This window comes from Ctenocephalides felis, unplaced genomic scaffold, assembly GCF_003426905.1.
Source record: "Ctenocephalides felis isolate EL2017-DRISC unplaced genomic scaffold, ASM342690v1 CF-g0.4_SCAFFOLD_01886, whole genome shotgun sequence".
Lineage (NCBI taxonomy): Eukaryota > Metazoa > Arthropoda > Insecta > Siphonaptera > Pulicidae > Ctenocephalides > Ctenocephalides felis.
This window is the reverse complement of record NW_020538040.1, coordinates 142,580,928-142,597,687: the sequence shown is the minus strand read 5'-3', so window position 1 is coordinate 142,597,687 and position 16,760 is coordinate 142,580,928.

The following is a 16,760-nucleotide window of genomic DNA, read 5'->3' as shown; positions in this document are numbered from 1 at the left end:
CCATACATACACACAAACACACACACAAACTTACACACATCCATTTTTTCTGAGGTATGCCAAAATGTTCAGAAACCTTCAAAACGTCGAGAAATGCAAAAATTTTCAATTTCGATTTTCGGCCCATTACAATAACTTACCGTACGGGAAGTTAATAATTTAACAAATCGGATAATTTTAATCGGATTTAAAATGAAGTAAAGAAATCATTGTCTAATATTTATAAGAATTATATGAACTGAATTGCAACATTAAAATTATTTATTTGAAGTATAAAAGTGAGCTTTAGAACTTTAGCTAGAATTAAAATTAGAATCAAAATAAAAGTTGAAATTGAAAAAGAAAATTCTTACCTAAAAAACAATCATTACGTCAAGGAAAGTTTTTTAAAAACTGCCACTTTTTGAACATTTAGCTCCATATCTCCGAAACGGCTAGACCTGCTTTTGCCAAAAACTAATCAGCACATCTACCTATCATTAAGAATCGATTGTTTTTCAACCATTCAAATTAGTTAATCCGGGCGTCCGAAAATTTGGACAAAAAATGTATCCATACATACACACACACATCCATATTTTTACGGTATGCCAAAATGTTCAGAAACCTTCAAAACGTGAAGATATGCAGAAATGATCAATTTAAATTTTTGTACGATTACAAAATCTTACCCCATTGGAAAATAATAAATAGCTCCTAATCATAAAAAACGAATTCATTTATAATAAATAGTACAACCGCATTTGGGCATTCGATTCGTCGGTCGTTTGCGTATACCACGGAATAATTTACAATTGAATTCAGTCAGAGTTCCACATAAAGATTTATAACCTCTCGATCGTTTTACGTCGTCGTAGTCGTATCAATAATACGATTGTTTTCGTATGTGCCCGCCTGCATTATGTAAGGTAGGTGTGCCGCCTTGTCGCCTTCGGCGTGTTTATGACCGCCGCGAAAGACTAAAAGACTTTTATACCTCGTTCGGATGGGACGACGGGCGCTCTCAGAGCAACTACGTGCCCTACGTTGCACTCCGCAACATAGTAGTAAAATACCTCCTCATAATATTAAGGAACGTCTTTTGTATTACATGGAAAAAAACTGGATAGCAACATGGAATCTTTTCATGAAAATTATAATTGAACCTGTGGAAGATACTTAGTAATTTTACAAATGTTTTTGAGGGTCTAGGTTGAGGGTCAATTTCGCACCTAAAATTATTAAGAAGTTTTTTCTAAAAAAGAAAGTAGTGGTGCGTGGCTACGGGCCTTAAGGCAAATTGCTGAAACTTGCCGTACTGTATTTTAATTTTTCTAACAAAAGCATTAAATTTTTTTTGAAAATTTTGAAAAATAGATTTTTACACTAATCACCACATCTCTCGATTAATAGAAGTCGATTGTTTTTGGAATCATTCAATTTTGAATCATAATGGATTAATTTGCCGAAATGGTCGACGAAAGTTTGTATCCGCACATACGTGCATACATACTACACTAACATAAACATGCATCAATTTTTCCTAAGGTATGCGAAGTTCTTAAGAAACCTTTGAAACGTAAAGATATACAAAATTTTCATTTTCAATTATTTTCGATTACCAAATAAAACTTAGATATGATAGTCAGTTTTTGAGTTTCGCGTGGTATATTTGCATTTAGGGTCCAAATAGGAGATTAGAAGTCCGTGTTGACTCTAAAGCTTCAGTATTGCATCAGCAGTGTTTTGGCCCCATTTCTGTATATTCTTTCTACTGGTGACTTTCGAACTTTTCAATTAACCACAACAGCAACATTCGCTGATGAAATTTTGCGGTTATTTTGACACACGTTGATGGATCTATGGCATCGATTATTTTGCACAGGCATCTAAACGATATCGAGAACTAGACAAAAAATGACGGATACAAATCATCAAAAAGGCCAAATCATATAGCATTTATGCTCAACGAGACAACGTGCCTAGGAATTTATTTTTATGGTGAGACAATTCTAAGTACCGATTGCGTGAAAGTATGCATCTAGACCGCAGAGTGATATAGGAGGATCATAGTCAATTAAAAACTATAAAAATTCAAATTGCTAAACTATACTGACATCTTGGACGCAAGTCAATTCTATCTGGACTTGTGGCATTCAACTGTGGGGCTATGCGAGCAAATCAACCATTGTGTTAATGCAGTTTGCCCAGTCTAAAATTTTGAAAAATATCACCGATGCCCCTTAGTTTATCAGCAATAAGACCTTACACGATCTTAATATAGAATTTATAGACAAAGTAATAAAGCTAACTAATATTCATCACAACCGAAAACTAGAAGATCATACAAATTACAACTCACTCAGCTTCTTGAGACACCAATCTCAAAGGGACTGAAAAAGAAGTTTCCAAAAGATACTATTTGAGACTATTAGTAAAACACATTTGGAAAAATGAACAGAATTGGTGTACCACTCACTAGAGTTCAAAATATGACATACGTTTCTAACAATTTCGTACGACTATATATATAGTAGAATAAAATCTCTAGATTGTTGCAAAAAGAAATTTTGCCGCACAGAACTAAGCTTTACCAATTCAGCAGTGTTAAGTCTAAGAAAATTGTTGACATAGTAAATTTTTAAGCTGGTTTCCTAAAATTACGATACGATTGGAACAACTTACACCAAAAATATCGCAAGTTTTCTAGCTTTCCTAACTATTCTTCATTATCGAAAACAGCAACAAACTTAATGCGTATATTGTATTGGAGTTTACTATTCAAAATTTTTATTCCTGCATGACAACAAATCCGCTTAGCGACAGCATCGAATCAAAGGCTTAAATAATTTGCACCCTTTATTACCCATTTCAGTTGCTTTGTATGATTACTTTTCTTCCCTACTAAATAAATTATTTCCTTCGAGTTTTATTCAAGAATTATTTTCCTTAACACAATGCTGTGTTGATGTTCTTAATTAGTTTTTTTATTTTTATTTCAAGGGCCTCGGTATTTCGCAAAAACGATGCGGTCACGAACCCGTTTTCACGACGTCCAAGAATTTCGTTTCGTCCTGGCGCTTAGATAATTTAATTAAAATTAAATCGTCTCTTATCAAGGAAAGGAGATACAGTATTGCAAGGGGGAAGTTTTGTATTTGTTTTCGCGATGGAATTCTTTGATATTTAAGGGTTGGTCCTGGTTCAGATAACAGAATGCGATAAAATCAATCGGCTGAGGCATATTATACAAAACATGCTGTTTTTAGTACTAAATTCAAAATTAAGTTCAGCAATCCCCCATTAAGCAATATACTATAATTTGTAATCACAATTTTATTGATGAATCGGTCGTTGCCCCTTGATAAAAACATGGGTTAGCAACCACTGGTTTCACATATTGGATTATAGATTTCAGATTTAACATAAAGTGGGGTGACCACTTTGGGACCATTAAATTGCAAAAATAATTAAATTAAAAATTCTAAGAATATTAAAAATGAATCACAAGTAGGAATTGCAACTAAGGTTTGCCTTATAATAGTCATCGTTTCGTTAATTTAACTAAATAATTATTGAATTTGTTCATAGAATAATAGATATATGATATATGGTATATCACTAAGAAATAAATTAATTTTGTCAGTATAAAATCTTTTCAAAACATAACTTCATGCTATATAATTTGATCCACATAGCATGTATGTATCCTTAAAATATTATAAAACGATTTAATAAAATTTCAAATATTACAAAATCAATTAAAATTATATTTTATATTAGAACTGGGCATAACACAAATTTTAATCTGTCAAAACCAGACTATTTTTATGCATTTGAAACTGTGATCTTTAGGACCAACAACAATAAAAATTTGATAAAAGAATAATTTTTAGCAAAATTGGACATTTTTTCCACAATTAGAATCAAAATACTTGCGCTCTCGATTTAATACTGAAAAAGTCAATATAAAAGCAGCTAAAGCTTGATAATCGAATGAAGGTTAAATACAAAATTTAAAACTTTAATTTATCATCTATCCTCATAAAACAAAATTTCTCGTAAAATATAATACTATTTTAAAACTAACTAACAAAAATGATACATCCATTTATAGTGATCATAGTAAAATGATGGACTTCTGGTTATTATTAAACCTAAAATAGATTATTAGCCATTTTTTGCATTTTTTCAGTCATGATTTTGATCTGGGTTCGCCCATAGGTGAGCGGTTAAGAGCGACGGGACCTGAATCAGAGGTCCCGGGTTCGATACCCACTTCGAGCAGCCTGTTGTCAGGCAGCAGTGACAACAATTTTCAGTTGGAAATATAGATAGCAATATGTTTCCAAGTAAAAATAGCCCTTTCCCGGCATTGCTGCACCAATAAAAAGTAGGCTCTATTAGATTAATTTTAATAACAAAGATCATCAAATATGGATGGACGGAAAGTAAGGAAAAGGTTCAGCCCAACAGCTCATAGGACGTAAGGTTCTGATTGCTGTTAAAAATATAATAAAAAAATGATTTTGATCTAACATTTTTTTACAAGATAATTAAGTTGTTCAGATAGCCTATTTTTATACTTTCGACTGTGTCTGAGTTCCTGATTTTTGCTGTAGTGAAATTTGACAAGTTCACCTAATTTGAAATGAATAAATAAAATAGCGATGTTGATCTTATCCGTAAGTATAATCATTTGAAAAAAAAAAACAAAACAAAAGAAAAACTGCACTATAAAACTCGATAGTCAAATAACTTTTGCTCGCAAAATTTGATATGGTCACCATATTGAAGCCTCCATATATTGTACATTTATAGTAAATTTTAGATAATTTAGTCGAATTATTTTGCAGCAAAATTAGAGAGCAAAAACAAGGAAGTCACCGCACTAACTACAAAACCTCAATAATCGAATGGGCGTCACCACAAAAATTTGTCAGCACATTTATTGAAGTAGTTTGACATAACCTTGATCTACCTAGTAGTGATATTTCACTACTAGTAGTTCAAAGTAAAACCAGAGGGCAAAAGAATATCTTAACAGCCACAAGAATTCGACAGTAGAATATGGACGTTGCTATGACTTGACATTTTCAAGATTTTTTTTTCATATATTTAGGTTATATCGCCATGCAAATTTGGGTACGTCGACTTTTCAATATTTTTTCAGATACTTTTGTATGTAACTGATTAAGAAATCAAAGCCAATCATCTTACTTGTGATAATAAAGAAGTAAGATAAATAAATGTAAAATCTTACTTTGAATCAGACCTGCTGAAAAAATATCATATTTCTCTTACTAGCATCTGCATCATAGCCCTGTTTTAGGATGTAACGACCCGAAAACGTTCAGAATCCTAATTCATTTTTGCCGAATTAATTTTATGCCATTGTTTTATACATCTCAGGAGCAGTCGGCATTCAAGACGAGTGAGATGCGTCGAGGGTGTTATGACAAAGCCAGGAAACGCAATTATTCAACGGTTGGATTCGCTCCGGCTTCAACGTCGCTCTGATGAAATAATATACGTGATATTTCTTTGATTCTGTGTCGAGTGGCCCTGAGGGAATGTTAAGACGACGAGCACTCACTTGAGGTCGCGTTTTTAGGGTTCGGATTTAATCCGATCGGGAACGCGTTGGCGATATGCTCGTTAAATGAAAAGCTTTATACCATTTTGATTCTACTTGAAGGAAATTATGGACATATATATTAATTTTTTTGCTGTAAACAATTTTTAATTAAAAATGAGTTTAAAAATATGTTTTCAAGTGACAATGCACTTTTGTACACTGCTGTGCAAATACAAGTATAGAAAACTGGCTGCGATTGTGCTAGGGTACTTTAGTGACAGTCGTCGTAACAGCTAAACTATATTGGTTTTGAGATTAAATCCAAATGGAGAAAGTTGAACTATGATTGGTCCAACAACTTTCCATTTTTGTTTTCAGTCAGGGCCTTAACATTAACACGATCTGTAGACCTCCTTGCTTTTAAAGAGTCAAAAGTAAGTTTTCATGGTCGAATTCTTTAAATCATAATTGTGAATTGTATACAGATAGATAACTAGTTTTGTTATTTTGCTGAAAGTTGAACATTAGTAGTTATTTACCAGCAATTAGTATTTGCTTGGATAATTCAGCTCAGTCATAATGATGATTAGTTTTCAAAAGTGTGCGTTGGGTATGGTTATGACATGTATTTATTGTGCTTTTCGGATAAAAATTAAACAGATAAAAAAAATCTAACTTAACTAAGACAAAATACGGTATAGAAAAAGAAAGAAAAATTCAATATGAGAGAGAAAAATATTTCGCAAAAAATTCTTGTTAACTTTGTTTAAAAAATTATGTTTTGTTATTTATTGTTATATTTTATTCAAAAATACAAATATTTGTTACAAAACCCAAAAAATGGGAACAAAATTTTTACTTATTATTAAAATCCCTATTAAAATTAACAATTTGAAGTGCATGTATCCAATGATCATTTTTCACTTCGAAATAAAACTTTTTTTTAACTTTTTTCTTTAACCAATTCATCACTTTGTCAATACAAGTACAATGTTTATTGAATCATTCAAATCAGACGCCATTTTTGTCACTTCTTGCCCCGTATATTTAAAACGATTGGACCTGCCTTTGCCAAAAACTTATCAGCACACAATTATTTATGAATTATTCAAATCGGTGTTTTCAAAATTAATTGATATACACACACACACATATATCCATCTTTTCTAAGGTATGCCAAAGGGTTCAGAAGACTTTTAAACATAAAGATATATAAACAAATTTTCATTTTCGAGTTTCTTGCGATTACTATAACTTACCCTACAATAACAATAAATTTAATAAAACCATTTGAAAACGTAAACTCAAAGATTATATAAAGATCTCGTAAACTAAACAACAGTGCTCACAACCAAAATAACTAACAACAAAAGATAATTATATTATGGATTTTCAAACATTGCTGTTTATCTCTTGATAGCCACGTCTTTAGGACGTTGTTTACCCCGCACTTTTAAGCCCCGCTCTACCCTATTTATATTAATATAAATATTTATATTAATATAAATATAAATTAGGATTTAGTTCTATGCTGAATTATTAGTTGTAGTTGCTTGAGGTAAAACTCATATTTAACTTGAGGTTACGTTCGTTTTGTGAAGGATATATATATATATATATATATATATATATATATTCCTTCATTCAATCTAAACACCCTCGCTTATTGAATGAGTATTTCCCGCAGTCTCCCAGTTTTTCCTGACATTTTTTATTTGCGCGCCAAGGAAATGAGTTGTAACAGTATAGGAGACAATTCGTAACTAAAAACCTTGGATGGCGCCTGTTTGAAAATATGCTAAGGGAAGAAAAGATTCATATATATGCGATCTGCCCAGATTCTTGTATGTGTAAATCATATTTTATGAGTTTCCGTTGGCGGCAAACAATATATTTCCAGCTCAACGATAAAAAATATCCGCTTGTATGATGACAACTAGAATGTTTCAATTGTGTTCTATCGACTTTGTACCCAAAGAACCGCTTTGTGTTTATTTATCGGTGATAAATCAGTTACAATATAAATTGGATCTTAAGTTGAAACGATTAATAATTACACAAGTTCTCAAAATAAAAAAAAGTTGTCTATGTTTGGTGTGCGATATTTGTTTTTCAAAGTATTTTTCACAACTGAATGGGGAATTTAAGGTCAAAATTGGAGGTCAAATAAAAAACGACAGGAATTCCGATGTAGTAAATTTTGTGCATGATAGTTAATTTCTGGGCCTTTTTCCCTTAAATTACTCGTGCAACGGGTTTCTGTGGCTGTAAATTTTCATCTTTAATAAGTTTCATTTGGTAGAATCCAGCAGCAATCTGAAAACATATTTTTAAATATGTTTGCAAATTACTCAGGGGCTACAAGTGATAAATATGTTTGCTGAATGCTACTGGATTCTACAAAAAAAAAACCAAAGATTAAAAAAGCATTGCAAAAATCCGTTTCCGAAGTCATTTGAAGAGGAGGAGGGCCAGTAAACGACAGCAATTATAAGATTCTAATTAACATGCAGAAAAATTACTAGATCGAAAATTTTGTTGTTACATTTTATTTTTTTTTTCGTTGTTTTTGCTGTTTAACCCCCAATCTTGACTTTAGATTCTGCTGTAACAATATATTGGAAATCCTGTGTCGCAACGCCATAATTACAACTGTTTTTTATTTGCGGATTTGTATTATTATAACAAAAGGTGTACATTATCTACTTATAACTGCACTCACCATTTTTCTGCATTTAGGTCCACTACATGTATTTCATTTTGTTTTGTAGCTAATCAACTCGACTATCTCAATCATATTTGCCCTAGAACAGTAAAAGATGAATAGTTATTTAAAATTTATAAAACAAGTGCGTCAAAAAACCTATTTAAAAAAATCGACGTAAAACTTCAGTTTTAAACCGCATTGCTTCTAAAGTTTGCAAAACCAATATAATACAAAATATTACATGATTAACTGTTTGAATTGTAATACAAAAAAAAAACATTGGAACTGAGTGAGTCAAATTTTTAGACCACTGGAGGCACATTGCAAGGGCTTTAAAGTGAATTTTGAGTCAAAGGTTTTCTATGTTGTTTTTTCTCGATATAATTAAACATTAATTGACAAGAATGTTTATTCGTCTAAAACTAATAAAACAATCTACTAGCAAGTATTTAAAAAAATAAGTATTTAAAGATTGTGATTTAAAGAAACTGAAAAATTATTTTTCCGCGAGTTCGATGTACAAATACAATAACATTCATTTTGATACACTTTATTTTATTGAAATTTATATAATTAAAATTTTATAAATATCAACGTCAATAAACTTTTAATTTTTATTTAAAAATTACAAAACTTTTCAAACGATATTTTCTGCTTTTATAATTCTAATATATTTTCTCTTTATTTCAGGTAAATGTGGCCATTTCAATTCCATTTCCTAGCAATTGCATAAGCTCGTATGTAAGTACATATTTTTACGATAAAAAATTTCAAGCTCTAAAAGGTTTTAGATAGTTTGAAAAAGCTATTTTACTGAAAACTATAGTTACAAATAAATGTCATCAAAACTATATTTATTTTATGCATTCAGATATGTGCAAATAAAAAGTTCTGTTCTGTATAAATAAATGTACCATCAGACGGCAGTTTTCAGTAAAAATATTGATAAAGTTTTCTAATTAAACTCAATATAAATAACTCAGAATGAAATGAAGTATATAAAATGTGTATGTTATTTTACATAGTACACATTTTGTGATTCTGATCAATTATATAAAAAATAGGAATTGGATCAATTTATGTATTATATAGAGATTTATATATAAATATTATGTATAATATATATATATATATATATATATATATATATATATAAAGATTTATAATGGACATTTACTTATAAATATCTTCATGGGGTAGACGTACGTACGATCATGGTTAAATTTATATGAATTATACTGTACATCCGTGACATTCATATTCGATCGTATTTGATGCAATTCGGTATCATTCAGTTAGTAAATTTATTTGATACAAATTGCATATGTCCATTCGCATCGCGCCGAATAGGACGCGTTGCAGTTCAAACAATTCATTCGAAAATTGCAACTCTGGCCCTTGTCACGATGCCACCAGAGAATTAGGAACACTCGCGTATGTCAAAATTTAATTATATTATGCTATTCTGATAGTAGATTTTTTTTGATTAAACGGTCTTGTTTAATCTATACTTGATTTTGTTTTCATAGGACTCAAATTTTTATTACATTTTATTTCATCTTAATAAGAGTTTCGTTCTGAATATACCAAAAAAAGATGCAAATTATATTTATATTTAATTCTTCCTATTAAAATTATTTTCAAGCACTTACTTAAAAATTTCCTATTTTTTTTCCTAAAAACATTGTAAAACTATTATATAAAGTACAAACTAATACTTTATTCCGATATCTAAACAAAAGTAACTTCTTCTCATGCTGCTCCGACATGTGTATATAAAAATCATGCTGATGAACCTTAAAATTAAACATAAGCAAACATACTGATATGTAATTTCTTTTTCTTTTCATACAACATATAACAAAATCAATAATTAATATCATTTGTATATTTATATATTGAACTTGTTCATCCATCCACATACAATATCTACGCTTTACATTTTTACTTGTTCTAAATAAACAGGAATTTTTACGTACCCATCATTTTCTTTTCTTTTTACATATGTTTACAATTATATACATCATGTAGTTCAAATAGTAAATTTTTTGCAATATTGAATTTAATTAGGTTGATTTTGAACACACACAATATATTTATTGGCAACTTTTATGTGTTAATATATATTGATATTTTAAATTATTTCAAACAAGCAAAACCAAAAAATTACAAAAGAAATTAAATTGATCCTAATATTAATCCGTAGAAGAAGTTTAAGTCCACAGCTTATGGAACGCTTATAAATTCTCATTGCTGTTAATACATAAAAAAATATAATTTGAAGGTTGGATATTTTTTTCCTTTCTTGATAAAATATTTATCAAATTATTAAAAAAAATTAGTCTTAGAAATTGCATGCAATATTGACATTTTATGCTATAAAGTTCTTATGTATTTTTAGATATTTTTGAACAATCACGCTGGAATTAATCATAAGTAATCATTTCTTTGAAAGCATTATATTTCATTGCCGAGATATAATTTTTGTTTCAAACAACAATAATATTTCTACCTCCAATGTAAAATATACACTCAACATATTTCATATTTTTTAATTCCTTGATTTTTTTTCTTGATAAAATATAGAACAAATTATTAATAATATCACATGCAATATTGGAATGTAAAGCTGCTTCTTATTTTAGCTTTATATTATGAACAAAAAAATAAAGTTCTCACGTATTTTTAAATATGTTTGAACAATCAAGCTGAAATAAAGAATAAGCAATCATTTCTGTGAAAACAATATATTTCATTGCCGAGATATAATTTTTGTTTCAAACAACAATAATATTTCTACCCTCAATGTAAAATATACTCATTAAACATATCTCATATTTTTTAATTTCTTGCTCCGGTTGAGGTTGATTAAGAGCTTCTTAAGTTTCTGAGTCATGAATAATTTTCTAAAGTTTTCTTAACAACAACCAGTTTTGTATTTCACTTGATATGTGAGAACGAAACTATTTCTCCACAGAAGTTACTTTAATACAAAACTTTTTTATATCAAAAATGCAATTTAAAACTGGGTGTATAATTAATTACATTTTAAGATGTCGTCAAATCTTTTACGTACATACACAAAAAATAGAAAGACTGGAACTACTACGATAAAGTAAAATCCATAATATTTAAGAGAAAAGACACAGTCATTAATGATAAGATACCAAGCAGAATTCATAAAAAAAGTTGAGAAAATAGCTTTAAGTAGATCAGTAATTAATATAATTTTATAGGTCAATGGTCAAATAAATATGTTGACCAAATTGTAAAAACAGCCAAAAACTCTATAATCCGTAACCTTGACACTATGCGAAAAAACATTCGAATTTAATTTTTAAATAAATATACAATTTTAATTCTCGATAAAAACAGTTTTGCTCTGGAATAGGTAAAGGAATGTCTGATGCAACACAACTTTTTATGGGAAGGTTAACTCATTCTTGTTGTACAAAAAAACTATTAATAGAATATAGTCAAATTCTAAATATTAGTATTAATTCCATTTCAAAATGAAACATTATCACTGATCGCAGGTTTTTTACATGAGTATTAATTATGATTAATACATTATTAATAATAGTAATTATAAACAATAATAGTGGTAAAAATGCTATTTTTATGTTTTCTTGATGCTTCAAGGCATTCTGAAACGTTTACCACTTAAATTGGATTGTGTGTATGTTGTAATGCTGCTACAACCAATAACACACCTTTCTGTGTAGAAAGCTCACCAATGACGCCAACAATTTTGCAGGTTCTTCCTGCTGCCAAACAAAATTATCACCAAAGTCTTGGAGACTTGATTAGTAAAACAGATGAAGACGTTAAATGTACTTGTTTATATCATGATTCGTGTACACTTTGCCCATAACTGGACTTAACAACTGAACTTAAACATGACTCCATTGATTACCTTAAATACGACTGACTAACTAATGTTGATGTAAACTTTATGACGACTTTACTACGACTGACTTATATTGCGTCATTGCTTGGTATTTATGTGCCTACTTCAATGTGACATTGTAATCCTTGTTCAATGTCACTGCATAGTGCAATTATACGCTTTACTTAGTTGTTAAGGTGTAGTTTGTGGTTTGGAAAGGAATTTTATCAACGCTTGCAAGGTTACTGCGAGCTACTATGTTATAGCTATGAGTAACACTGCAATCTGCGTAGTTTGTATTCTGACCGTTGCATTTATAATATTTATTTATGATTATTACGAATAAGTAAATATCTACTACAATGTACAAATTGACCATTCGTCGACGTTTTCACATAAACGGTTGCACCATTTATAAATTTTTAAAAGCCATTTGAAGAAAAACGATAAGGTCTCCCGTTTATCAGTTCATTAATTAATTATCGAGACAATGGGTAAAGTTGTTTTTCTGAAGTTGCTAAAAACAGTTTAAAATTTTGACATAATTCCTTCAAATTTTTAAAATTTAAGAACTGCTCGAAATATATCCGTTAGGAGTCGACACTATTTTCCTTAAGTCTTAATGCTACTTACATCTAGTAACAATTTTATAATCACATCTACAAAAGTAATTATCATTCACATAATTTAAAAACATTACACTCGATCTACGCATTTACAGAAAAATGTATTTAATATTTCGCCATTTCGCATTAAAAGTTATGTCTAGAAAATGAAAACAAAAAAATCAGTGCCTCATCTACCACTTAAGCATCCCCTCGTAATATATTTCAACCCTAGTTGTTCCGGCACGAGAGATCATGAAAAGTTTTTATGAATATCGCGAAATATAAAATTGTACCGTCCATCCCACAGAGTTTATCAGGTCAAAGTATCTCTAAACTTCTATTAACTGGTTCTGCCCGGCCAATCTGTGCTTCCTCTTCGCGTGGGATACGCGAAACTGAAAAATAAAATAATAAAAATCCATGGAATGGGCCAGGGGCCGTCGTGCTGGAAATTAGCTTAGAAACATACATTTCACTTCGTCCAAAAGCGGAAAAGAGTTGAATTCGAGGGGTTATGTGTCGAAAGAAACGAATCAAATAATGTTAATTTGAATTATCAGAGTTAACACTATTTTTAAAAATCTTACGACTTTTTGTCGAAAAATTAGGGTTATATTTATTTATAAGGTACGACGAGGCACAAAGCTCCAATTTGTTTTTGAGAAATTATATTAGTGATAACCAAATTAATTATATCACATCAAATAACACATATCAAACAAACAACTATCTGACTATATTGAGTAAAAACTTCTTGCTTATTCATGGTTGTAGAAATGTATTTTTTATCTTTTTCACAAATTTGTAACGTGGTCACATTTGCCACATAAGCAATGTTAATTGAAACGGCCAGGGAAAATACAGGTCCAATGTTTTATTTTAATTTTAAAGGAATTTGACAAAATAATAGCTGCTCTATTTTACCAATGCAATATATAAATTTCAAAGGTGCATTTTTCACAAAGACAATATTGTAAATAACTTGGATTCGGTATTTTGTCAAAAATATTTAACAGCATAGTTGGAATAACCATTTACTTGATTTATCTCTTGTGAAGTAGCTTTTCTTAAGTAAATTTACTTTTTTATTTGTCATTTATTATTTGTTACACCATGGCTAGAGTAAGTTTTTTTAGATTACCCAGGTGTAAATTTTTTTTATACGTAATATAATGTTACGGATGGGGGTTGGTTAGACCGTTTCGGAATAGCTTATTGTGTTTAATTCAATGGCTATTCCGAGGATTTGGTACAATTTGAATATATTAAGGAAAATTCTCAACGTTCTCTGCTTGGTCGGCGGTCCAGTCGGATGGCGGCATGAAGTTCGGATATCTCAGATCGCTTGAAATTGGATGCTGAGGAAGAAATTAACTCCAAAAACACAAATAAGTAACACTGGCACTGATTAATAATGTATTTATTTTATAAAATAATATCTAATACTAGGAATATCTCACAAAACTAATATGGAAAACACAAGTAAAACGGCGTACGTGACAAATGAGCGCGAGAGCTTGTTCTGCCGTAAGATTAGCGTTATATCCAAAATCTTCTACTTTTCGGTATTACTCTGATAAATATCGTCTGGCGACATCTTACAAGATTCTGGCGCAAACATATAATAAAAATTGGTAAGTCAAGCTTAAAATTAAATATACATCATATAAAACAATCAAATACTGTGTACATAAAAATTATTTTAAGGTATTATGAACTAAGCAACAGTGCTCACAACCAAAAAAACTAACAAAAGAAAATACTATTTTTATGAATATTCAAACGCTGTCATTTTTCTCTCTCGATAAAATCAAGGTTATGACTGATTATATATATTTTTCCCTTCACTTGCACATATGAAGAATTCCTAACTTTACTTGTTTTTGGATATCTGTGGTGGACCTTTTCACCCGCGGAGAAAAATTCCTAACTTTACTTGTTTTTGGATATCGGTGGTGGACCTTTTCGCCTTTAAGTTCCTATATGCAGTGGTATATTGCCTTACGTTCAACCCGTCATACGAGTTTTTCGAGATACGATTCAACAACGATTTTCGTATGTGTAGTCGTATTTCACTATCATACAAATATTTAACTCAAATTTTAAAGTTAGAAATTTCAATTCATTAATATTAATGTTGTACATTTATTCGTGCAATGTGAGAAAAAGTTGGAAACTTTGTGGACAAAAATACCCTAAAAAAAAGATGCAACTATTTGTAAATATGAATTGTTTGACGAAACATGTCTAACTCATTTTTGCAATACTGTAAGTTGCAAAAAATTCTCTTTGTATAGTTTTTCAGAAGCAAAAACTAGTACAATAATAATTTAGCATTTTTTATTTAGTAATTTGCTATGTTTTTGCAGAATATATATTGCACAATCCGGATTAAATGTGTCAACTTTTGATGGAACTCGCCAATTAGTACATATATTAAAAAAGGGCCATTTAAAGTAGGCTAATTAGAAAAATGGTGCAGTTGTGTTATTATTTTGAGCTGTAATCTTGACCCGTTTCACTCGGATGCCGCCACTATGGCCGCCAATATATAATAATTCTGCAATTTGCGAGTGGAAAGAATTAAAAAATTTATTTTCGGTTACAAAGCTGAATGAACCGACATATTTCACAGTTTCTCCAAAAGTCTTGGCTGCACTTGAAAGCTCATTGAATTTGTTTTCTAAATTTTTTCATGATAACTACGAACAATACTATCCTTTGTTTGCATCACTTTGTAGATATTCAAAACATTTTTTTCTAAAAAAAGAGGTACCAAAGACAAAAAAGCTACGATAAAACTAAGATACTTTACTAGAGACAGAAATAGCTTTATTACTAGTACAGTACCATACAACATACTGGATTTTATGATTACATAATTGACGTTGAAGCAATAAGGGTTACTTTTTATAAATAGTATAGAAGAGTTATATGTAAAAAAAAGTATGGAAAAATTGCACGTCCTAAACAACATTGGACGTCCATCATCCAATTTTTACAATATTTTAAAGAGCAGCCAATATTTTTTAATTAAAATTGAATGAATGAAATATATGAAATCGTCTCTAAAGTAACCTATAAATATAATATATCTATATCGATGATACAGAATCACGTAAGCTTGTGTCCTCATTCTCGATTTCACAATCCTATAAAAAGGGTTTAGCGTTTTAGTTCGTCATCATGCAATTGTTTCTGTACAAACAACCCAAAGCAAAAGGCGAAGTCATGCTCTATAAAGCTATCTTACTGCTTACAATAAAACTGTGTTCAAATAAAACTTTGATGGTCATTTCCGCGATTCAAATTTACTTATCGTTACTTGCAACACGTACGGGAACTCTATTCGCAAAGTGTTGTTTGTTTTGATGATTTTCTGCTTGAACAAGCGCAAGTTTCTGTACTTGTTATAGACACACATGTCTTTGGAAAAATTCTGTGATAGAAAATGGATACAGTTGCAAATGAGGTAGTATCATAGAGAATCGGCAAATAAAGATCTACATTGTTTAGTACTGTATTTCAAAGAACCATAGGCGCTTCTGCTTAAAATTTTAGAGAATATAATTTTAGCAGATTGAAAGGACTTCTGCTAAATGTGTTTTTCACTGATTGTTTTAAGTAAGTTATTGAAACCGCTCTACAAGTTGTATGTAAAATTTTAAATGTTGTCTCAAAAGTTTTGAATGTTGTGCCAGAAGTAAGCACTTCTATACGGAATTAGAGAGCACGTAACATCAACTCTTCTTCTAGAGGTGTACTGCTAATTCCGATGTTGATAGTGGAGTTCCATAAATCTTTAGAGCATTTCTGCATTTTACTTGTAGAAAATGAACAGATGCAGTTCCAAATGAGTTAATATTAGAAGAGAAAACTACAGCAAGGTTCTGTACTTGTTGTAGACACATATGTCTTTGGTAAAATAATATGGTAGAAAATTGATACAGTTACAAATGCCGTAGTATCATAGGAAATTGGCAAATAAATATCTACATT